Source organism: Colobus angolensis, unplaced genomic scaffold (genome assembly GCF_000951035.1).
Source record: "Colobus angolensis palliatus isolate OR3802 unplaced genomic scaffold, Cang.pa_1.0 Scaffold118, whole genome shotgun sequence".
Lineage (NCBI taxonomy): Eukaryota > Metazoa > Chordata > Mammalia > Primates > Cercopithecidae > Colobus > Colobus angolensis.
Genome location: NW_012112919.1, coordinates 2848592 through 2873678, shown reverse-complemented (window position 1 = coordinate 2873678; position 25087 = coordinate 2848592).

Sequence of the window (25087 nt, the reverse complement as noted above, 5' to 3'; positions counted from 1 at the left end):
GAGGGGGAGGGGGGATAGCCTTAGGAGTATACTTAATGTAAATGACGAGTTAATGGGTGCAGCACACCAACATGGCACCTGTGTACATATGTAACAAACCTGCACGTTGTACACATGTACCCTAGAACTTAAAATACAATAATAAAAATAAATAAAGAATAGATTTCAAAACAATAAATGGGTCAAAGAAGATGTATTAAGAATTTAAAAAATGTATGGTGAACAAAATGGCATTAGAAATTTTCAAATTTCGTGTGATATATCAAAAGTAATGATTAGAGATAATGTATAATAATGTTGAATACACATAGAAAAACTGAAAAAATCTAAAATCTATGCTTCAGTATTAACTTGAAAATGAAAAGGAAATTGAATTCAAAGTTAGCAGAAAAAAGAAATAAAAGAACAAAAAGTAGTGAAATTGTAAGTAGGAAATCAGTATAGAAAACCAATTATGCCAAAAGCTAGCTCACAGGAAATATCAATAAAATTGATAACTCTTAAGCCTAGCCAAACAGAAGGAAAAAGACAATGATTATTAATATCATAAATGAAACGGAGCCAACACAGCTGATCCCATGGTTGCTTTAAAAGAATAATAAAGGAATATTAACTTTAAGCCTCGAAATTTGACAAGTTAGATGAAATCAACAAATTCTTTGAAATCAATGACCTACTGAAACTGACACAAGGAGGAAAGTAATTTGAATAGGCCTATGTCTATTAAAGAAATTGAACCCACAATCAGTGACCTTCCAAAACAACAACAAAAAACAACAGGCCAGTTGGTTTCACTGAATTCTATCAAATATTTGCAGAACAATACTAATTATCTACAATTTCTTCCAGAAAAAAAGCAGCAGAGGGAATACTTTGTAACACATTGTATGACTCCAAAGTTACCCTAATATCAAAAGCAAAGAAATATACTAATTGGGAAAATAATTCTAGACAAATATCTTCCACGAATATACATACAAACATCCTCAACAAAATATTAGCAAATTGAATCGAACTAAGTATACATATTTTATATATATAAATAATTATATACTCCAGACGAGTGAGATTTAGTCCAGGTATAAAAAGTTGGTTCAACATTCCAAAGTCAATTACTCTAACATATCACATTAATAGGCTACAGAAGAAAAATCACACTGCAGTATCAAAAAATGCAGAAAAAGCATTTGACAAATCGAATTACTTGTATTGATCAGAACTCTCAGCAAATCTGGAATGGATGGAACTTCATCAGCTTCATAAAGAATATCTACAAAAAGCCCTAGAGCTAACATAGTACCTAATAGTGAGAAACTAAATGTTTACGCCTTATAATAAAAAAACATAATCTATAATTTCACCACTCCTATAAAGAGTTGGGCATTCTAGCTAATTCAATAAGACAAGAAAATAAATAAAAGACGCCTGGTGCGGTGGCTCACGCCTGTAATCCCAGCACTTTGGGAGGCTGAGGCGGGTGGAGTACGAGGTCAGGAGATTGAGACCATACTGGCTAACATGGTGAAACCCCCTCTCTACTAAAAATACAAAAAATTAGCCGGGCGCAGTGACGGGCAGCTGTAGTCCCAGCTACTTCTGAAGCTGAGGCAGGAGAATGGCTTGAACCCGGGAGGCGGAGCTTGCAGAAAGCCTAGATCGCGCCACTGCACTCCAGCCTGGGCGACAGAGCCAGACTCAAGACAAAGATGGAAGGAAGAGAAGGAAGAAAGAAAAAGAAAGAGTCTTTTTCACATATGTACATAGAAAATCACAAATAATTGACACTGAAAAATCTGGAGCTAAAAAAAAAAAAAAAGCAATGATACAGAAGTTAGAGAATACAAAGTTAATATACAAAAGTCAATTGATTTCTTACATGGCAATAATAAACAACTTGAATTTGGAATTAAAAACAAAACAGTGTTCACATTAACAACAAAAAATGAAATATTCCCATATCACTTAAAAATGTATATGCTATATGAGGAAAACTATAAAACTATGATGAAATCAAGATTTTTGTAGAAATGGACAGTTATTCCATATTCTTGGATAGGAAGAGTATATTAAGATGATAGTTCTTCCCAGCTTGACTTACACATTTAACACAATCCCAATAAAAATCTCAGCAATTTAGTTTATGGATATCAACAAACTGATTCTAAAGTATACATGAAAAGATAAGACATAGCAAAGCCAAGGAAGCAGTATTGACTACATGACTTCAAGACTTTCTATAAATCTATGGTGATCAAGATAGTATGTCAATCATGAAATAGACAAATACATAAATGGAACAGAATAGAGAGCCCAGAAATAGACCTACACATATATAGTCAACTGATTTTGACAAAGGCAATTAAATCGAGAAAAAAATAGTCATTTTAACAAATGTGGAAACAAATGAAAATCCGCATTCTCTGTGTGTAGGGGGTGTGTGTGTGTGGAGAGAGAGAGAGAGAGAAAACCTTCCATAAAAGAAAATTAACTCAAAATGAACCATAGATCTAACTTTAAAATTCAAACTGTTCAATCTCTAGAAGATAGGAAGAACTCTAGCTGACATTAAGTTGGACAATGACTTTTTAGATGCAACACCCAAAATATAATTTATCAGAAAAAAATGATGTTATAGTTCATTAAAATTAAAAAGTTCCACTTTTCAAAAAAACAGATTAAAGTAAAAAGAATTGCAACAGACAGAGAAAATTTTTCAAATAACATATCTGATAACTGGTATTAGTATTAAGGGCTCTTAATACTTAAGAAAACAAACAATAAACAAATGGGCAATAGATCTGAACAGACACCTCTAAGGAAGATATACACATAGAAAGCAAGCACAGAAAATGATGCTCAGCATTGTATGTCAATAGGGAATTGTGAATTAAGACATCATGGAGCTACTACTACACACCTATCAAATGGTTAAAATATAACACTGACAACACCAAATGCTGGCAAGGATGTGAAGCAACACATGTATTGCTGGTTGAAATGAAAAATGATACAGTCAGTTTGGAAGACTATTTGGCATTTTCTTACAAAGCTAATCCTGGGTTTACCATATGATCCCACAATCACACTCCAGATATTTACTCAAATGAGTTAAAAACATATATCCACACAAAAACCTACACACAAATGTTTATAGCAGCTTTGTTCAGAACGTTCAAAAGGGAATGAATAAGTAAATTGTGGTACATCTATACTTAGGAGTTTCTCATCATCAACAAAAGAGCTATCAAGGAGGGAATTTAAATGCATGTTGCTTAGTCAAAGAATCAAATATGAAAAGTAACATACTGAATAATTACACTACATGACATTTTGAAAGATAAAAGTGAAAAGATCAGTGGTTTCCAGTGGTTCACGACAAGGGAAGTAGGAATGAACACATGGAACACAGAGCATTTTTAGAGCAATAAAACAATGCTGTACCATACTGTAATGGTGAACACATAACATTGTGCATTTCTGAAAAACACAGAATACAACAAATGAACTCTAATGTAAACCATGGAATTAATAATAAATCAATTTTGGTACATTACTTATACTATATTGCAAGATGTTAATAATAGAGAAACTGGGTGTATCTTTGTGTTTGTGGAGGGGGGTGTTTATGACAACACTATACTTTTTGCACAATTTTTCTGTAAACATAAAACTGATGGCTCATGCTTGTAATCCCAGAACTTTGGGAGACTGAGGTGGGTGGATCACGAGTTCGGGAGTTTGAGACCAGCCTGGCCAACATAGTGAAACCCCTTCTCTACTAAAGATACAAAAAATTAACCGTGTATGGAAAGTGGGCGCCTGTAGCCCCAGCTACCTGGGAGGCTGAGGCAGGAGAATCACTGGAACTCAGGATATTAAAAACTTAAAAAAATGTTATCAGAATAAATGAATTGATATAACAGATGGGGTTTTTATTTTATGTTATGGAAATAAACATTTTATTATGAATTTTAAAAACTGCCTATACAGTTTCATACATGAATCAATTATCTTAGAATGAATTTATGACTTTGCTTATGTAGTCTGAAGGATAAAGCACGTGGAAGAAGAATGAGAGTACCTATCATTCAGAATGTTATGCCACCTTACTCGCCACTACCCTGCTTCGGTTTCTAAATCCTCATAAATTTCATTTGCTGTATTTCATATATCTAATAGCTGATGATCATCTAACCATCATCCCTCTCTGTTTCCACTAGGAGTTCCATTATAATAGTTAAATAATGAAATATTAGAACAGGTTTTAGCAATATGATGACAAAATGGTACTTGGAATTAGAATCTGATTTTTAAAATTTCTACTTTATTTGGCATTCTAAGTATGCTTTCTCTCTAAACTACTTCAGGAATTTAAAATTATAAATTCTATAAGAATAAACAAAATGTTATAAATTATCTGTTCAACAGTTATTAACAAGATACCAAAAGAAAAATACTTGATATTGATTTACCTCTTCCAGTAAGAAAATATATATTCTAATATAATTCTAATGCATTACTGAGTCTTGAGATATGGTGATGTGACTACTTATTCCCTTGAAGGGTCTCAGAGTCTAAATTTTATGATTGTAAAAGTGGTCTGGTATGTTTGCTGCTTTGTATATGTATTAAACTTGTTAGAAGTGGTCCTTAATGCAGATTAATCCCTCTTGGGCCTTATTCTGGTAATAGAAGTAGCTGCTGGTTGACATTGCATATGTGCATACAAATGGATTACTCAGTAGACAGGTAACTAACTGAGAGTTCAGAGCATTTGGTATTGAATGTAGTGCTGTATCAAAAGAAATATATTTTAACTCTGTATGGTTATGCACTGAATATATGTAATTAAAATAATTACTGTGTCTTGAGTCCTAACTATATTAGGTATTTTACTCACACTTGACATGTATTATCATACTTAATATTCATGAAAATGCCATGGGGTAAATATCACTATCAGAATTTTGTGAATTAGAACTCTAAGGCTTATTTAGATTGCCCAAAAGTCCCACAGAGAGTAAGTAATAAGCAGCTGAGCAAGAATGTGAGCACAGTTTATTTGAGTCAATTATTCATGTTCACAACTATTATATGCTGTTAGAGCAAAATCTATTTTGAAGAGGAATATTGAAAATAAGCACACATGCAGCATATTTTCACAATGCTGTATAATAAAAAACTTCCCCAAATATCTTGATATGCAGTAATCATCATTTCACTCATGTGTCTCTAGGTAAGCTGGGGTATGGCTGATTTAAGCCTCTACTGTACTAGGTTCCAAGCTGCATGGTAGATCAAGCTCTGCTTTATGTAACTCTCAATTAGACAAGACTTTATTTGAAACATGTTCTTATGGCAAAATGCAGGAGCTTAGAAAAGTAAACACAGCTGCACAGCCATTTTAAGCAAGCTCTACATTTCACTGGCTAAAGTATGTTACTGGCAAAACCCAGTATCACTGACAAAGGAAAGTACCATTGTGGTCAATATTTGCTAGATCATAATAGAGTTAGCACACATGTGTGCACACAAATATCACCATCACCCAATCCCATAGGCATATATTGCATATGAGTGTCTTCTTCCTTTCTAATCAAAGGTTTATATTATCATTTAACTAAATCCACTGAATCTTCCACTGTTTCTCTCGTTTTTAGTTGGGTTCATTGAGTATGAGATTCCGGTTCCAGCAAACACCATATTTGTAACAATTCAAAGAGAGAATTCTTGCTGCTTGCTGGACTTAACTGCACAACTATATTTTTGAAGGAGAAACAACTTGTTATCACTGTTCAATGACTTATAATTTGGGGAAATAAAGTAATGGGGTGAAGATAGATTCACACTCAAGTCTGAATTATCAGAGACATAGGCCAAAAAAATTTTGGCAATTAGCAAACCTGGCTGTTTATAGCACAGCTCACAAGCATTAATACATTTGCTAATCTAGCAGAGTCTATGGAGTTTGGCAACTTGATTTTTTTTACCTTTATGACTTCAGGACATAAGTCTTATTGTTACATAGTAAGAGAAATACAGGTATTGATAGGTATGGGGTTATTCAAACTAAGAGACAAAGGTGGGGCTGTCTCAGTTTAAAGCTTTTTTGAATTGATTTTAATATGTCATGCTTCTGTGTGTCTGTGACTCCAAAATTCAGGAGGGGAAGTATAATTTGAGAGTACATGTTCAGGGTCGCAGCGTGATGAGCAATCCTCTTGCAGTGAGACAAATATTTGCTCCATAAAATCACTGAATGGTTTTAAAAGTCACATGGCAAACAGATTTGTCTTATGCAAGTGAGAATCAATTTAGAAAAGCTGCCCGTGCCTTCTCCACTACCACATGTTCAGCCTTACAAACTTATTTCTTAGTACTCAAAACAAACATTTTGGAAGATTCTGAGATTATTTGACACATTCTCCTCATTTTGCATTGCCATCTGGATGCAGAATCCAAAGCAGCACCATTTTGTCAAGAAAGCTATTCCTGGGAAACAGAAAGCTGAAGTTGAATTGAAGAATGCTCTGGTTTTAATGCTTAGTCTGACTTCATCAGAATTCCAGCCGGAATTCTTTTCAGAAACCTCAGAATTCAGTCCAAGCTTAGTCATTTTTCAGCCACATGCTAGGGTAGAGATTCAATTCACGATTTTTTTCTTTTGTTATTCAAGGCAAGGAAGTTACTAAGGACACTTGCCCTGTGTCGCTGTTCAGAGGGACTCTGCAAAACTATAATAAGAACATATGAAAATAGATAACGCTGAAGTGAGATTATTATATTGGCGAAGAGAGAGGACAGATTTTTGCTTAGAAAAGACTAAAAACTTGTTACTACCCGTTCTGAGAAGGATTAAAAAAATCAAAGTTGATATAGTTATGAAGGAGATGAAAAGTATGGACACAGCATCATCAAGTTCTGGAAGATGTGTTAGGGAGTCAGAGAGAAGCATGGCTACCCATACTTAAAGAACGTAGATTTGATCTAATTATATGTCCTATCAACCAACAGTTGCATACCTAAAATGGATCATAAAGGCAATTTAGGCTGACACTAAAAATTTTTAAGAATGACTGTCATTGGTTTGTATCTCCCCTATAAGTTCTATTGAACATAGTTTTCCTCAAGTCGAAGCTACACAATTCAGTACTCATTTTCCATTGTCCTGTACCTACCTACACAAACACACTTGCATCTCTTAAGAAGTGTCAGGTAGTGGTGCTCTAAAATTTCTATTGTGGTTAAATATTATTCCTTAGTCTTTTTCCAACTGGTATAATGACACATTTATCACAGGTATCTGAAACGCAAAAATCCCAATGAAAAACTGACTTCTGTCCTTTATAAAAACTTGTACAGTCTCTAGCCACCTTTAGCCTCCACCCAAGCCCTATCCCCAATGCTAAAGGTATAGAACACTCTCTCTCACGCAAGCGTGCCCACACGTACAACTACACACACGCGCAGCTTAAGTGAGAATTAAATTATTGGAAAAGAGTGCTTTGCTTTCTCTTTCTTGGGTAATTCATGTTCAAAATATCATTTTGTAGCTAGATCCTGTTTGTCTTCTTGTTTCCATGCTGCCCATTGTTTTCACCCATTAAAATCAACCAAATTCATCTCCGATTTATATTTCCTGAATTGGGAGTCCCACAATAGGATTCCAGTCTCCAGATAAGAGCCTTTAATCATTCCAATTATACCTGCTGGGAAACTCCTTCCTTCACAACTATTCCTCCCATCACCATCTTCACAGCTGCAAAATGGGACTTTTCCTCTCTCTGATGCTTTGGAAACAGTATTTCAGATATTACAAACCCTGAAGATTTAGGCACAGCTGGTTTACACTAAGCTCAATGTAAAGTCCGTATCTAAGTATTTTTATTTCTGCCAAAGGGATAATGAAACGGAAAAGGTTCTCTTGTCCCCCTCCCAGGGCATGTGATGGGGGTGTGGCTGGCTTCTTCAGTGCCCTGCTGCTCAAACCTCTAGGGGAGCATATAGATGGGCAAGCTGTGGGGCTTCAAGCCCACAGCAGTATATAGGAGTGAATATTTACAGCTGAAGCCCCAGTGGCCATGTGTTACATGGTGCTCTTTTATTTTGTCATCTACAGACGGCTTGTGTTAACCAGCTCAGACCCTCTACCTTGTCACAAGGACAGAGGGCTTTCTGTATCCCAGGTTCTTGCCTTGATATACTGGAAAAATTGGATCTCACGCAGGCTTGGAGAATGAGTGCAAAGTTTTATTGAATGGAAGTAGCTCTCAGCTGATGGGGGAGCCAGAAGAGAGATGGCTTTTCCCTAGAGTTGGGCCCTTGGGCATCTCCGGCTCTCCTCAGACTGCTCTGGCCAAACTCCACCTCCTTCCACCAATCAATGACCTGTCGGCATGACGGTGTCTGTCTGTGGGCTATTCTGTAGGCATGCTCACCTCGACATTCTCTTGACGTCCAGCCACTGTCTTCTTCCACTGATGTGTTCCTCACCATACAGTAGCTTCTGTCTCTGCCTTGCTAGGGTCTTGGATTTTTATAGACCCAGGATGGGGGCATGGCAGGACAGGGTAGTCTTGGAAAATGCAACATTTGGGCTCGAAGGGAGAAGTGCCTGTCTTCACCTAGGGCCATGGGGGTAGAGCCCTAGCCAGGGACCACACCCTCCTCTACCCAGAACTTTCTTTCCCCTCTTCTGTATCATTTAAAGAAACCACACGCTCTCTTCCCAGAACTCCTCTATCAATGACCTCGCCTTTACTTAACATACACAAGTAAGCTACAAAAGTTACATACAGTGACTTATTGAGCCATTAAATGCTTCCTTCCCATGGAATGAGGTCCCTCTTTGTGGTGTTTCCTGTCAAGGCTTTTTCTTTTTTACTCCAGATACCACTGGAAGCAATGGGATTGATAGAATGGAAGTAGTAGCAAATAGCCCCCTGAAATTTGAAGGAAAGAACCTGGAGTACCTCCTTTCGTGCTATGGAACCTAAGGAAAGACAGTTTACAACCTCTTGCATTTAAAGAGGATAGTAATACCTTATTTTATTAATTTATTTTTTGTTTCAATAGGTTTTGGGGGAACAGGTGGTGTTTGGCTACACGAATAAGTTATTTAGTGGTGATTTCTGAGATTCTGCTGCACCCCTCACCCAAGCAGTGTACACCGTACACAATGTGTAGTCTTTTCTCTCACCCCCTCCCATCCTTTCCCCCAAGTCTCCAAAGTCCATTGTATCATTGTGATTCTAATGTACAACTTGCTTTTACAATGAACTAGCCTGTGTAAAAGCTTACTGTTGTAAAGTTTCATTAAGAAAGTTTCATATATTAAATGTAAGATAAAATGATTTTGTTTTAAAATTCACTCTTTATTAATTGTAGCTTTCATAGCAGTGTAAACGCAGTCTTAACATGAATTAGAAAATCTGAATTACAGCTGTGCAAAGATTATTAAAATCATTGTTCCCATTTGTTTCTCTCTAGGCCTCATTGTAGCATGAGGAATCCCACCTGCCTCATTCTCTCCTACTTGAACAGATGGATCGTAAAATTGTGGGCTCACCAAGGAAAATTTAGTCTCATTCCATTACATCTGATGGCCATGGGAGAGATACAAAATAGACACTCTCCAATTAATGTACTTATAGCCATCCAAGAGAATGGTTCCATAGGCCTTGCTGGCCAGCAGGGTTTATCCTTGGCTTTCTCCCAGTAATTATAGTAATTGCTGACCATCAGATATTATACATTTGTGGGCACTAAGAAGTGTAGGGTGCAAAAAGGAGGTAGATTTCCGATACAGAAACTGTAAGGAACATTTTTTTAAGTCTTAGTTTGAAAAAATGGTCACTCTCAGACATTAGGCATACTCATTGCTCCAGGGATTTCATGTTTTACAATTTAAGAAACATCATGCACATATGAAAATATATATTTGCAAATATGGAAAACTGATTGTGATGCAAAATGATTTGAAATAAAAAATATATCAATGAAGGCAGGATTAATAAACTATGGTATGTATGTACAATGAAACACCTAGAGGTCCATTAAAAATGAGTACAAGTGAAGTTATTGGCCTATAAATTTTTCCATGAAATATATGTGACTGAAAAAGCACATTGCATAATTTGTTATGATCCAACTAATATAAAAGTCTAACTCATATGTAGGTATCTAGAACTCACCAAAATATTAATGATAAAAAATTTTAATGACTTGATCTACTTTAACTACTTGATCTAAATATACTGTAGTTTTCAGTATATTTACATTATTTAAAATGAGTATATGTCATATTTACCAAAAATGATAAACCTCATTTTAACATCATGCCAAACTGCATATGTCTAAATGAAGAAAACAGACATAGCCCATTCATTCAACATGTTTATGTGCCTGATATGTCATAAAGGCCATTTTCTCTTTTTTACCTCTCAAATCTGTCAAGGAACAATGCAGGAGAATAAGATAATGGTAAACGTGTGAAACAGGATAAACAACAAACTATTGGAAGTATCACATATATAGATATTATGGAAATATTGAGTTGCTTTAAAGTTTCTAAAATCTTCATTTGCTACCACTTGCTAACTGGTAACACAGAGGGTATAGTTCAGCACATGTCTGTAGACTACACTTTTGAGTATCACCATTCTAGAAAATGGAGTAGTTAGAAGAGTTAAAGCTTGATATTTTTTAAAGGACATCTAGTTAAAATGCTGAGGTTAAAAAAAATCTTAGTGGCTTTACACTAATAAAGCCTTACTGAATCATTCAAGGCTGGGATCCTCTGTCTTATAGCTTAAACCACTTTGGATACTTGGCCTCCTTGTCACGACACAGGAAAAAAGATATGAAGGAATAGTAGTCTCTGCCTCTTACAGTAAGGAATGCAAATCATTGTTGTTAGTGCATTAACCAGAATTGATTATATGATTCCAATCCAAGTACAATTGAAAGTGAGAAACATAGGAAAGAATATGGCTATTTGCTGATCACTAAATTTATGGAGGAGTCATTAAGTTACCTGACATGATCAAGATCAGAAAGCTGATGAAGGTATTGAGATTAAAACTTGAATTTTTTTAAATTCAAAATTTAGTATATAGTTGTATCCATCAGGATGTATTAGGTTAGGCTGAATTGAGAAACTGACCCTTAAATCTCAGGAACTTAATACATAAAGATGTATGGTATGCTCCATTTTGCAACTGGGCCTTCTTGGTTTGGTTTTTCCACGATGACAAAGGCAAGAGAGGAGAGTGCCTGGAGAAGTTATACCCATCTTCTATATTTTGTCTTAGATGTGATACTTGCCACTGTCTCTCAGAGGTAATTGGCAAGACCTGGTCACACAGACTTACAACTTCAGGGGCTGGGCATTGAGGAAAAGCACACGTATGTCTAATGACCAGTATATGGATCCATGTACACTGAATAATGCTCAACTAAAACTGGCTCTCAATAATTACAGTTTGGATATTTCTACCTTGTCAGGTGCAGCTATATAGAATGGATGGATGAAATTTGGAAATCTTCTACTTTATCCCTTATATTTGATTCCTGAAACTAGGTGACTGTCAACCAACAGCCAATCAACCATTTTCCCCAAATTGTTCAACCCTGTAGAAAAAAAAATAAAATCAGTCAAAACTATTAGGTTATTTAAAAGACAGACAAATGTGCCCATCTAAAATCTATATAGATATCTTTATATTTCCATAGGTTTCTGGGGAACAAGTGGTGTTTGGTTACATGAAAAAGTTCTTTAGTGGCGATTCTTTTCTGAGATTTTGGTGCAGACATCACCTGAGCAGTATACATTCTACCCAATTTGTATTTGTAGTCTTTTATCCCTCACCTCCCTCCAACTTTACACACAAGGCCCAAAAGTCCATGGTATCATTTTTATCCATTTGCATCCTCATAACTTAGTTCCCACTTATGAGTGAGAACATACAATATTTGGTTTTCCATTCCTGAGTCACTTTACCCATAACAATGGTCTCCAATTCCATCCAGATTGTTGCAAATGCCATTATTTTGTTCCGTTGTATTGCTGAATGGTCTTCTATTGTGTATATATTCCAAAATTTCTTTATCTACTCATCGATTGATGGGAATTTTGGGTGGTTCCATATTTTTGCAGTTGCGGATTGTGCTGCTAAGAACCTGCATGTGCAAGTATCTTTTTCATGTAACAACTTCTTTTCCTCATGGTAAATTCCCAGTAGTAGGATTGCCGAATCAAAAGGTAGTTCTACTTTCAGTTCTTTAAGGAATCTCCACACTGTTTTCCTTGGTGGTTGTACTAGTTTACATCCCCACCAGCAATGTAAAAGTGTTCCCTTTTCAGGAATGCCCACCAACATCTTTTTTTAAAATTTTTTTTTATCATGGCCATTCTTTTTTTTTTTGAGATGGAGTCTTGCTCTGTTGCCCGGACTGGAGTGCAGTGGCCGGATCTCAGCTCACTGCAAGCTCTGCCTCCTGGGTTTACGCCATTCTCCTGCCTCAGCCTCCCGAGTAGCTGGGACTACAGGCGCCCGCCACCTCGCCCGGCTAGTTTTTTTTGTATTTTTTAGTAGAGACGGGGTTTCACAGTGTTAGCCAGGATGGTCTCGATCTCCTGACCTCGTGATCCACCCGTCTCGGCCTCCCAAAGTGCTGGGATTACAGGCTTGAGCCACCGCGCCTGGCCTATCATGGCCATTCTTGCAGGAGTAAGGTGGTATAGTATTGTGGTTTTGATTTGTATTTCTCTGATCATTAGTGATGTTGAGCATTTCTTCATATGTTTGTTGGTCATTTGGATATCTTTTAAGAATTGTCTAGTAATGTCCTTAGCCCATATTTTGATGGCATTATTTTATTTTTGCTAATTTGTGTAAGTTCCTTGCAGATTGTGGATATTAGTCTTTGTCAAATGTATAGATTGTGAAGATGTTCTCCTGCTCTGTGGTTTTTCTGTTTACTCTGCTGATTGTTTCTTTTGCTGTGCATGAACTTTTAAAATTAAACCCCACCTATTTATCATTATTATTGTTGCATTTGCTTTTGGGTTCTTGGTCATGAAGTCTTTGCCTAAGCCAGTGCCTAGAAGGGTTTTTCTGATGCTATCTTCAATAATTTTTGTGGCTTCAGGTATTTAAGTCTTTGATTCATCTTGAGTTGATTTTTGTATAAGGTGAGAAATGAGGATCCAGTTTCATTCTTCTTCATATGACTTACCAATTATCTCAGCATAATTTGCTGAATAGGGTATCCTTTCACCACTTATGTTTTTGTTTGCTTTATCAAAGATCAAGTGGCTGTATTTGATTTTATTTCTGGGTTCTGTATTCTGTTCCATTTGTCTATGTGCCTATTTTTATACCAGTACCAGGCTGTTTTGGTGACTATGGCCTTGCAGTATAGTTTGAAGTCAGATAATGTGATGCCTCCAGATTTGTTCTGTTTGCTTAAGTCTTGCTTTCCCCATGCAGGATCGTTTTTGGTTCCATATGAATTTTAGGATTGTCTTTTCTAGTTCTGTGAAGAATAATGGTGGTATTTTGATGAGAATTGCAATGAATTTGTAGATTGTTTTGGGCAGTATGGTCATTTTCACCACATTGATTCTACCCAACCATGAGCATGGGATGTGTTTCCATTTGTTTGTGTTGTCTATGATTTATTTCAGTAGTGTTTTGTAACTTTTCTTGTATGGGTCTTTCACGTCCTTGGTAAGGTATATTTCTAAGTATTTTGTATTTTGGCAGTTATTGTAAAAAGGGTTGAGATTTTTATTTTTCAGCTTGGTTGCTTTTGGTTTCTAGCAGAGTTACTGATTTGTGTGCATTAATTTTGTATCCTGAAACTTTGCTGAATTCATTTATCAGTTCTAGGAGCTATTTTGAGGTATCTTTAGGGTTTTCCAGGTATATAATCACATCATCAGCAAACAGCAGCACTTTGACTTCCTCTTTACCAGTTTGGATGCTTTATGTCATTCTTTTGTCTGATTGCTCTGGCTAGGACTTGCAGTACCACGTTGAATAGAAGTGGTGAGAGTGGGCATTCTTGTCTTATTCTCTCATTCTCAGAGGAAATGCTTTCAACTTTTTCCTATTCAGTATTATATTGGCTGTGGGTTTGTCATAGATGGATTTTATTACATTAAGGTATATCTCTATGTTGATTTTGCTGAGGCTTTTAATCATAAAGGATACTGGATTCTGTCAAATGCTTTTTGTGCATCTATTGAGATGGTCATGTGAATTTTGTTTTTAATTCTGTTTATGTGAAGTATCACATTTATTGACTTGTGTATGTGAAACCATCTCTGCATCCTTGGTATGAAATCAACTTGATCATGGTGGATTATCTTTTTGATATCCTGTTGGATTTGGTCAGCTAGTATTTTGTTAGGGATTTTTGCATCTATATTCATTAGGAATATTGGTCTCTAGTGTGTTTTGTTATGTGCTTTTCTGGTTTTGGTTTTAGGGTGATGCTGGCTTTATAGAATGGTTTAGGGAGGATTCCCTCTTTGTCCTCTGAAATAGTGTCAATAGGATCGGTACCAATTCTCTTTTGAATGTCTGATAGAATTCAGCTGTGAATTCATCTGGTCCTGGACATTTTTGTTGTTGTTGTTGTTGGCAATTTTGTTATTACCATTTTAATCTTACTGCTTGTTATTGGTCTGTTCTTCCTGGTTTAAGCTGGAGGGTTGTATATTTTCAGGAATTTACCCATCTCCTTTCTAGATTATGTACAAAGGAGATCATAGTAGCCTTGAATGATCTTTTGTATTTCTGAGATGTTGGGTTGTAGTATCTCCTGTTTCATCGCTAATTTACCTGATATGGATTTTCTCTCTTCTTTTATTGGTTAATCTTGCTAATGGTCTATCAATTTATCTTTTCAAAGAACCAGTTTTCTGTTTCATTTATCTTTTGTTGTTGTTGTTGTTGTTTCAATCTCATTTAGTTCTGCTATGATCTTGGTTCTTTCTTTTCTTCTACTGGGCTTGGGTTGTGTTTGTTCTTGTTTCTCTAATTTCTTGAAGTGTGACCTAAGATTGTCTATTTGTGCTCTTTCAGACTTTTTGATGTAGGTGTTTAAGGCTATGAACAGCAAGAGCTGTATCCCAGAGGTTTTAATAGATTGCATCATTATTATTGTTATTATTACAGTTCAATTCAAAGAATTTTTCAATTTCCATCTTGATTCCATTGTTATCCCAGTGATTCTTCAGGAGTGGGTTATTTAATTTCCATATATTTGCATGGTTTTAAAGGTTCCTTGTGGAGTTGGTTTCCAACTTTATTCTACTGTGGTTGGAGACAGTACTTGATATAATTTCAATTTTCTTAAATTTATTGAGACTTGTTTCATGACCTACTGTATGGTCTACCTTGGAGAATGTTTCATGCACTGATGAATACAATGTATATTCTGCAGTTTTTGAGTAGAATGTTTTGTTAATATCTGTTAAGTCCATTTGTTTTAGGGTAGAGTTTAAATTCATTGTTTCTCTGTTGACTTTCTGCCTCGACAACCTGTCTCGTACTGTCAGTGGAGTATTGGAGTCCCCCACTATTATTGTATTGCTGTCTATCTCATTTCATTTCTTAGATCTAGTAATAATTGTTTTATAAATTTGGGAAGTCCAGTGTTAAGTGTGTGTATATTTAGGATTGTGGTACTTTCCTGTTGGACAAGGCCTTTTATCATTGTATAAAGTCCCCTTTTGTCTTTTAACTACTGTTGCTTTAAAGTTTGTTTTGTCTCATGTAAGAATAGCTACTCCTGCTTGCTTTTGCTGTCTATTTGCATGAAATGTCTGTTTCCACCCCTTTACCTTCATTTTGTATGAGTCCTTATATGTTAGGCAAGTTTCTTGAGTTTCTTGAAGGCAGTAGATACTTGATTGGTGAATTCTTAGCCATTCTGCCATTCTATATCTTTTAAGGGGAGGATTTAGGCTATTTACATTCAAAGTTAGTATTGAGATGCGAGGTACCATTCTATTCACTGTGCTGTTTATTGCCTGAATACCTTGCTTTTTGTTTTTTCGTGTGTGTGTGTGTGTGTGTGTGTGTGTGTGTGTGTGTGCTGTTGTTTTATAGGTCTTGTGAGATGTATGCTTTAAGGAGTATTTCAAGGACTTTTTTCAAAACTTGGAACTCCTTTTAGCAGCTATTATAGTGCTGGTTTGGTAGTGGCATATTCTCTCAGCATTTGTTTGTCTGAAAGTGATTGTAACTTTCCTTCTTTTATGAAGTTTAGTTTCCCTGGATACAAAGATCTGAGCTTATAATTATTTTGTTTAAGGAGGCTGAATATAGGGCCCAATCCCTTCTAGCTTGCAGGGTTTCTAATGAAAAAGTTGCAGTTAATCTGATAGATTTTCCTTTATAGGTTACCTGGTGATTTTGCTTGACATCTCTTAATATTTTTTCCTTCGTCTTGAATTTAGATAACCCAATAACTATGTGCCCAGGCATTGATCTTTTTGTGATGAATTTCCCAGGTGTTCTTTGAGCTTCTTGTATGTGGATGTCTAGATCTCTAGCAAGTTCAGGAAAGTTTTTTCTTGATTATTTTCCCAGATATGTTTTCCAAACTTTTAGATTTCTCTTCTTTCTCAGGAATTATTCTTAGATTTGGTCATTTAACATAATCTCAAACTTCCTAGAGGCTTTATAATTTTCTTATTCTTTTTTCTTTGTCTTTGTTGAATTGAATTAATTCAAAAATCTTGTCTTCAAGCTCTGACGTTCTTTCTTCTTGTTGTTTGATTCTGTGGCTGAGACGTTTTAGTGCATTTTGCATTGCTATAAGTGTGTCCTTGATTTCCAGAAGTTCTGATTGTTTTTCATTTATGCTATCTATCACTGAAGATTTCTTCCTTCATATTTTGTGATATGGTTTGGCTATTTCCTCACCCAAATCTTGACTTGAATTGTATCTCCCAGAATTCTTATGTGTTGTGAAGTGACTGAGAGGATAGGTAATTGAATCATGGGGGCCCATCTTTCCAGTTCTATTCTCATGATAATGAATAAGTCTTGCAAGATCTGATGGATTTATCATTGGTTTCCAGTTTTGCTTCTTCCTCATTTTCTCTTGCCACCACCATGTAAGAAGTGCCCTTCACCTCCAGCCATGATTCTGAGGCCTCCCCAGTCATGTGGAACTGTAAGTCAAATTAAACCTCTTTTTATTCCCAGTTTTGCATATGTCTCTATCAGCAGTGTGAAAATGGACTAATAGAGTACATTGGTACCAGTAGAGTAGGGCGTTGCTGAAAAGATACCCGACACTGTGGAAGCAATTTTGGAACTGGATAACAGGCAGAGGTTGCAACAGTTTGGAGGGCTCAGAAGAAGACAGGAAAATGTGGGAAAGTTTGGAACCTTCTAGAGACTTGTTGAATGGCTTTGACCAAAATGCTGATAGTGATATGAATACTAAGGTCCAGGCTGAGTCAATTTTAGATGGATATGAGGAACTTCTTGAGAACTGGAGCAAAGTTGACTCTTGTTATGTTTTAGCAAAGAGAATGGTGGAAATTTGCCCCTGCCCTAGAGATCTGTGGAACTTTGAACTTGAGAGAGATGATTTAGGATATCTGGTAGAAGAAATTTCCAAGCAGCAAAGCATTCAAAATGTAACTTGGCTGCTCTTAAAAGCATTCTGTTTTAAAAGGGAAACACAGAATAAAGGTTCAGAAATTTGTAGCCTGACAATGCCACAGAAAAGAAAAACCTATCTTTTTAAGGAGAAATTTAAGCTGGCTGCAGAAATTTGCATAAGTTGCATGGAGACTAATGTTAATCACCAAGACCATTGGAAAAATGTCTCCAGGCTGTGTCACAGACCTTCACGGCAGCCCCTCCCATCACAGGCCAAGAGGCCAAGGAGGAAAATGTGGTTCCATGGGCCAGGCCGAGGATCCCTGTGCTGTGTTCAGTCTAGGGACTTGGTGCCCTGGGTCCCAGCCACTCCAACAGTGGTTGAAAGGAGCCAACACAGAGCTCAGGTTGTGGCTTCAGAGGGTGCAAGCCTCAAGTCTTGACAATTTCCACATGGTGTTGGACCTGTGGGAACCTGAGTCAAGAATTGAGGTTTGGGAACCTCTGCCTATCTTTCAGAAGATGTATGGAAACATTTGGATGTCCAGGCAAAATTTGCTGCAGGGGCAGGGACTTCATGGAGAACCTCTGCTAGGGCAGTGCAGAAGGAAAATGTGGGATCAGAGCCCCACACAGAGTCCCTACTGGGGCACTGCTTAGTGGAGCTATGAGAAGAGGACCACCGTCCTCCAGAAACCAGAACATTAGATCCACCAACAGCTTGCACTGTGCACCTGGAAAAGACAGACACTCAATGCCAGCCCATGAAAGCAGCCAGGAGGGAGGTTGTACCCTGTCAAGTCACAGGGGCAGAGTTGCCCAAGGCCATGGGAAGCCACCTCTTGTATCAGCGTGACCTGGATGTGAGACCTGGAGTCAAATAAAATCATTTTGGAGCTTTAAGATTTGACTGCCCCATTGGATTTTGGACTTGCCTGGGCCTTGTAACCCGTTTGTTTTGGCCAATTATTCTCATTTGGAATGGCTGTATTTACCCAATACTTATATCCCCATTGTATCTAAAAAGTAACTAGTTTGCACGTGATCTCGGATCACTGCAAGCTCTGCCTCCTGGTTTCACACCATTCTCCCGCCCAGCCTCCCGAGTAGATGGGACTACAGGTGCTGCCACCACACCCAGCTATTTTTTTTTTTTTTTTTTTTTTTTTTTTTTAGTTTTTAGTAGGGACGGGGTTTCATCGTGTTAGCCAGGATAGTCTCAATCTCCTGACCTCGTGATCCGCCTGCCTCAGCCTCCCAAAGTGCTGGGATTACAGGCATAAGCCATGGTGCCCAGCCACTATCTTGCTTTTGATTGTGCAGGCTTATAGGTGGAAAGGATTGTCTTGTCTTAGATGAGACTTTGAACTGTGGACTTTTGGGTTAATACTGAAATGAGTTAAGACTTTGGGGGGACTGTTGGCAAGGCAAGATGGGTTTTGAAATTGGAGAGCATGAGATTTGGAGGGAATAGGGGTGGAGTGATTGGTTTGGCTGTGTCCCCACCCAAATCTCAGGTTGGATGGTATCTCTCAAGATTCCCATGAATTGTGGGAGGGACCCAGGGAGATATAATTGAATCAAGGGTACCATTCTTTCCCATACTATTCTTATGACACTGAATAAGTCTCATGAGATCTGGCGGGTTTATCAGGGGTTTCCACTTTGCTTCTTCTTCATTTTCTCTTGCTGCCACTATACGAGAAGTGCCTTTCACCGCCTGCCATGATTCTGAGGCCTCCCCAACCATGTGAAACTGTTCAGTTCAGTTAAGCCCCTTTTTGTTCCCGGTTTTCGGTATGTGTTTTTCAGCAGTGTGAACACAGACTAATGCATCTTTATAATTTTTTTATTTCATTAAATTGGACTTGACCTTTCTCTGGTGCCTCCTTGATTAGCTTAATAATCAATCCTCTGAATTCTTTTTCTGGAAAATCAGGGATTTCTTCTTGGTTAGGATCCATTGCTTATGAGACAGTGTGGCTTATTGATGGTGTTAAAGAAATCCATTTTGTCATATTACCAGAATTATTTTTCTGGGTTCTCCTCCTTTGAGTAGGCTATGCCAGAGGGAAGATCTCGGGCTAAAGGTCTGCTGTTCAGATTACTTTCTCCCTTGGGGTGATCTCTTAATGTAGTACTCTCCCCATTTTCCTAGGGATGCGGATTCCTGAGAGCGGAACTGTGGTGTTATTTTTCTTCTGGATCTAGCCATTTATAGCAGCACCTGCTTCGGTGGAGGTGCAAAAAGAGTGAAATGGACTTTGTGAGGGTTCTTGGTTGTGTGATTATTGTTTATTGCACTAGTTTTGTGCTGGTTTGCCTCCTGCAAAGGGCTGATGCTTTCAAGAGAACATCAGCTGTGGTTATATAGGATCAGGCAGTGGGTGGAGCCCTAGAATTCGCAAGAGAAATGACCTTTGTCTTCAGTTACCAGGGTGGGTAAAGAAAGACCACCAGGTAGGGGCAGGGTTAGGCATGTCTGAGGTCAGATTCTCCTTGGGCAGGGCTTGCTGTGGCTGCTGTCAGGGCTGGGGGTATCCTTCCCAGGTCATTGGAGTTATGTTCCCAGGAGGATTATGGCTGTCTCTGCTGTCTCATGCAGGTTTCCAGGGAAATTGGGGAAACCAGCAGATACAAGCCTCACCCAGCTCCCATGCAACCCAAAAGGCTGGTCTCACTCCCACTGTGCCCCACCCCAACAGCACCCAGTTTTTTTCCAGGCAATGGGCAAGTAGGGCTGAGAACTTGCCCCAGGCTAATAGTCTCCCAGTTGAAAAAGAAAGCAGGGCTTCCAGGTTTCATGCCTCCTTGCCTGCCCGCATCTGTACTCTGGATTCACCTCTTCCCCCAAGTGCTGTCCAAGAAACTTTATGTTCAGTTGGAATTGTTACAAAGTTCAGCTGGAGGTTTCCTTCTCCATGTGATCTTTTCCCAGTTCCTCTGGCAGTCCTCTCCAAGGACCTCTGTGTGATAATGTCAGAAATGGCTTTTGTGGAGACCGAGAGTGCCCATAAGACTCTTCCTGCTGTTTCCTCCACTCCTGAATTTTGCTTAGCTCTCTAAGTTATCTCAGTTCCAGGTAAGGTCAGATCCTTCTACTGTGACCTGGACCTTCAGACTCCCCAGTGAGGGTGTGTGTTTGGGGGCAGATGATCCCCCTTTTACATTTTCACACTTTGGGCTCTCACAGTATTTGCGCTGTCTCCAGGATCCGTAGGAGCAATCCACTTCCTTCAGAGGATCTGTAGATTCTATCAGCTTCCCTGGTGTGTTCCTGCAGTAGTTCTTGGAGCAAAATTTCACAATGTGAGTCTCCACATGCTGCTCTGTCTGTCTGAGTGGGAGCTGCAATTTAGTCCTGCCTCCTACCCGGCACATTCCTCATATCATTTATATTCCATTCTTTAGTTCTTTTCTTCTATAAACTGAAAATGGATATATCTTCTGTTGGCTTTAACATGACCTAGAAAATATGTGTAGGGCACTTACTTGTCAGAAACCCCTTTATTTGAATCAGATTGTACATGAGACTTAATCCCTAGAGAATCCCCTGAAAAGATTACTCAAAGAAAGTATATTTAATTAACTGAAGAAGAAAGAGAGCCATCTGTCTTAGCTGATCTAGATATCCTGAAGTATGAAGCCACAGGAAGAACTATGTATTTCTTCAGACAAATATTAGCTCAGGAGTACAATACTCAAAGCCATATGCTTGATTTAGATTACAGTAATCACACAGGACTATCTCTCACTTTGAATATTCATATGCCATCAAAAAACATAAGTTCAAAAAAACAGCAAGCTGATGTAGGAAAATGGTACCTACAGGTATACAAGAGACATCAGATCACGAAACTTTTCAAGACCTTACAAAAGAGTGTGTTGGTTTGCAGTCCTCTGCTTATCAAAATTCTGTGACTGTGGTGCCCTCCATCTGTCTTGGCAGGTATGAGGATAAAATTATCAGTTCTTTATTAGCATATGTTTTACTTCTCAGATGTTTGTTTACGGGAAAAATTAATGTAGCATGCTACTTGCAATTAGTTTTTACACTGTTAATGACAAGTTCCCATAAAATGCCTTGCATTGAAATGTGGAAACTGATGGCATTAATGAGGTTTGTAGATGCTCAAACTCAGGGCTGCAAAAAGAGGCCAAATCAATAGAGTTTACCTACAAAAATTGAGCCATTTGACAAGATTGCTAAGATTTTTGCAGTTGGCTACCTGTTTGGTAACTTGAATATTAAGTAGTAATTTATGGCAAACATCTTTGATATAATTTGGCCATAGTGGTCACAGAGTGAGCAAAATAGTTACTTTTATGTGATTTATGTGTATATACAATTACAGGGAGAGCTTCAGTTCACATTATATTGGAAAACTGCTCTGTACTTGGTCTGAAAGATACATATGTGAGTAAGGCATGGTTCCTGTTCTCCACGACACTAGTTATAACAATGACTCCTACACAAGTTCTAATTCATCAACTTCAGTTAGATCTAGGCACCTGTTGGCCGGGCACGGTGGCTCACGCCTGTAATCCCAGCACTTTGGGAGGCTGAGGCGGGTGAACCACAAGGTCAGGAGATCGAGACCATGGTGAAACCCTGTCTCTACTAAAAATACAAAAAATTAGCTGGGCGCGGTGGTGGGTGCCTGTAGTCCCAGCTACTTAGGAGGCTGAGGCAAGAGAATGGCATGATCCCGGGAGGCGGAGCTTGCAGTGAGCCGAGATTGCGCCACTGCACTCCAGCCAGCGGGACACAGCCAGACCCCTTCTCACAAAAAAAAAAAAAAAAAAAAAAAAAAAAAAATCTAGGCACCTGCATTTTTTTTTTTTTTTTTTTCAAATAGAGATGAGGTCTCACTCTATTGCCCAGGTTGGCCTCAAACTCCAGGACTCAAGCAAGCTTCCTGCCTTAGCCTCCCAAAGTGCTGGGATTACAAGCATGAGGTACTGTGCCTGGTGGGACCTGCATTTCTTTTAATCCTCATATATATTGTAACTGTTAGCTAAAAAATGAGAAAGTTTTTATTTATCCAATTCCATTTTTATTCTTTAAGTGTACTATTATCTCCACCTGAAGTGATTTCCTCCAGTTTTTCACAGCTTACACAACTTAAAAAATCAACTTATATAACATTTCTCATGACTCCTCAGATCACGATTCCCAACACTTTCTGATTATCATTTTGTTCTCCAGTTGGGGAAGATATATATAGAAGTAATTAGTGCTGAATACAGGACTAATTGTACTATAATAAAGTCATAAAATTCCGTGAGAATACAAAAGTTGGGTATATTCTGACTTGCAAGTAATTCTAATGGGCATCTTGACAGAGTGAAGACTATCCAGACTTTGACAGTTGGTGTAGATATTCTCAACTTTCTTTCCATGTCTGAGCATGACACTTCTGTTTCTTCTCCATGTCTGGAAGCCTGACTGCATCTGTAAGAGTCTTTTCAATTTCAGATTCTGGTTGAAGTTAACTGATTGAGAACATGGGCATGAAATCAGACAGAGGAAAGGACTTACTATTTATTCTTCCTTCCCTGTCATCCTATGGATTGAAGACTAGTCCTACTATAGGTCATAGCTGCTCTCCTACACTTGTGGTTTCCCTGGGATTCTAGCCAGTACTACCTCTTTCATAATTTTAATATTAATATTTACCTTTTTAAACATTATAATTCAATGAATTATAATATATTCACAGTTATACACCCATCGCCACTCTAATCACAGAGCATTTTTATCATCCTTAAGAGAATCTCGTATTTCTCAGTAGTCACTCCTCATTCTCTCTTGCCCCTATCCTCTTTCAACCATTAATCTACTTTATGTTTTTTTTATTTTGTTTTGTTTTGTTTTGTTTGAGAAGGAGTCTCGCTCTGTCACCCAGGCTGCCGTGCAGTGGTGTGATCTCGGCTCACTGCAACCTCCACCTCCCAGGTTTAAGCGATTTTCCTGTCTCAGCCTCCTGAGTAGCCAGGATTACAGGTGTGCACCACTAAGCCAGGCTAACTTTTGTATTTTTAGTAGAGACGGGATTTTCCCATGTTGGCCAGGCTGGTCTCGAACTCCTGACTTCATGTGATCCACCCACCCCAGTCTCCCAAAGCGCTGAAGTTACAGGCATGAGGCACCACACCCAGCCCTTCTTTATGTTGTTATAGATTTTCTATTCTAGACATTTCATATAAATAAAACCATATAGTATATGGAGTATATGGCCTTTTGTGTATGGCTTCTTTTGCTTTGCATACATTTCTTAAGGCTCATTCATATAGCATGAGTCAATATTCTCTTTTTTATGTCTGAATGATATTCCATTTTGTGACTATACCATATATTGTTTAACCATTCAGCAGTTGACAAACATTTGCATTGTTCCACATTTTGGCTATTATGAGTAATGCTCCCATAAACATTCATGTACAAGTTTTTGTGTGAAAATATGTTTTAAATTCTTGGGTATGTACCCAGCAGTAGAAACCCTGAATCATAGAGTGAGTTTAATCTTGTGAACAATTATCAGGCTGTTTTATGAAGGGGCTTCATCATTTTACATTTTCACTAGCAAAATATTGCAGTTTCTCTTCACTCTTCCCAGGATTTGGTATTGTCTTTTGATCCTAGTGTGAGTAAAGGGGTATATGTCATTGTGGTTTTGATCACAATGTGTATTTCCCTGTTAATTAATAACATTGGGTATCTTTTTATGAGCTTATTGGCCATCTGTATATCTTCTTTATAGAAATGTCTATTCATATCCATTTTTAATTAGGTTATCTGTCTTTTTATTATTGAGTTGTGAGTTCTTTAATATATTATAGTATTAGATTCCTATTGGATACGTTATTTGTAAATATTCCTACTATTCTCAGACTTATATTTTCACTTTTTAATAGTGTCTTTAAAGAACAAAACTTTTATACTGATGAAGTCAAATTTATCTTTTGCTTTGGTGTTTGTGTGTGTCAATCTAAGAAATAATTACGTAATCCATGTTAAGATTTATATGTATATATTCTAAGAGTATTATTGTTTTAGCTCTTAAATGTAGTTCTTTGATCAATTTTGAGTTAAATTTTGTGCATGTTGAGTTAGGATGATTTTGCATTTGCATATACAGTTGTCACGGCATTATTTGCTAAAAAAGAGGATTCCTTTCCCTTTTACTTGTCTTGGAAAACTTTTTGAAAATAAATTTACCAAAAACATGAGTTTATTTCCAGGCTTTCAATTCTATTCTTTTTGGTCTATATGTCTATCTTTGTGTCAGTACCACACTGTTTTGAAAACAGGTTTCGAGGTAAGTCTTAAAATTGAAAAGTGTGTCTTTCACTTTTTGTTTTTTTCAAGATTATTTTTGCTTTTCTAGGTCTTTGCATATCTGTATAACTTTTAGGATCAGCTTGCAAATTTCTACAAAAAAGGCAGTTGG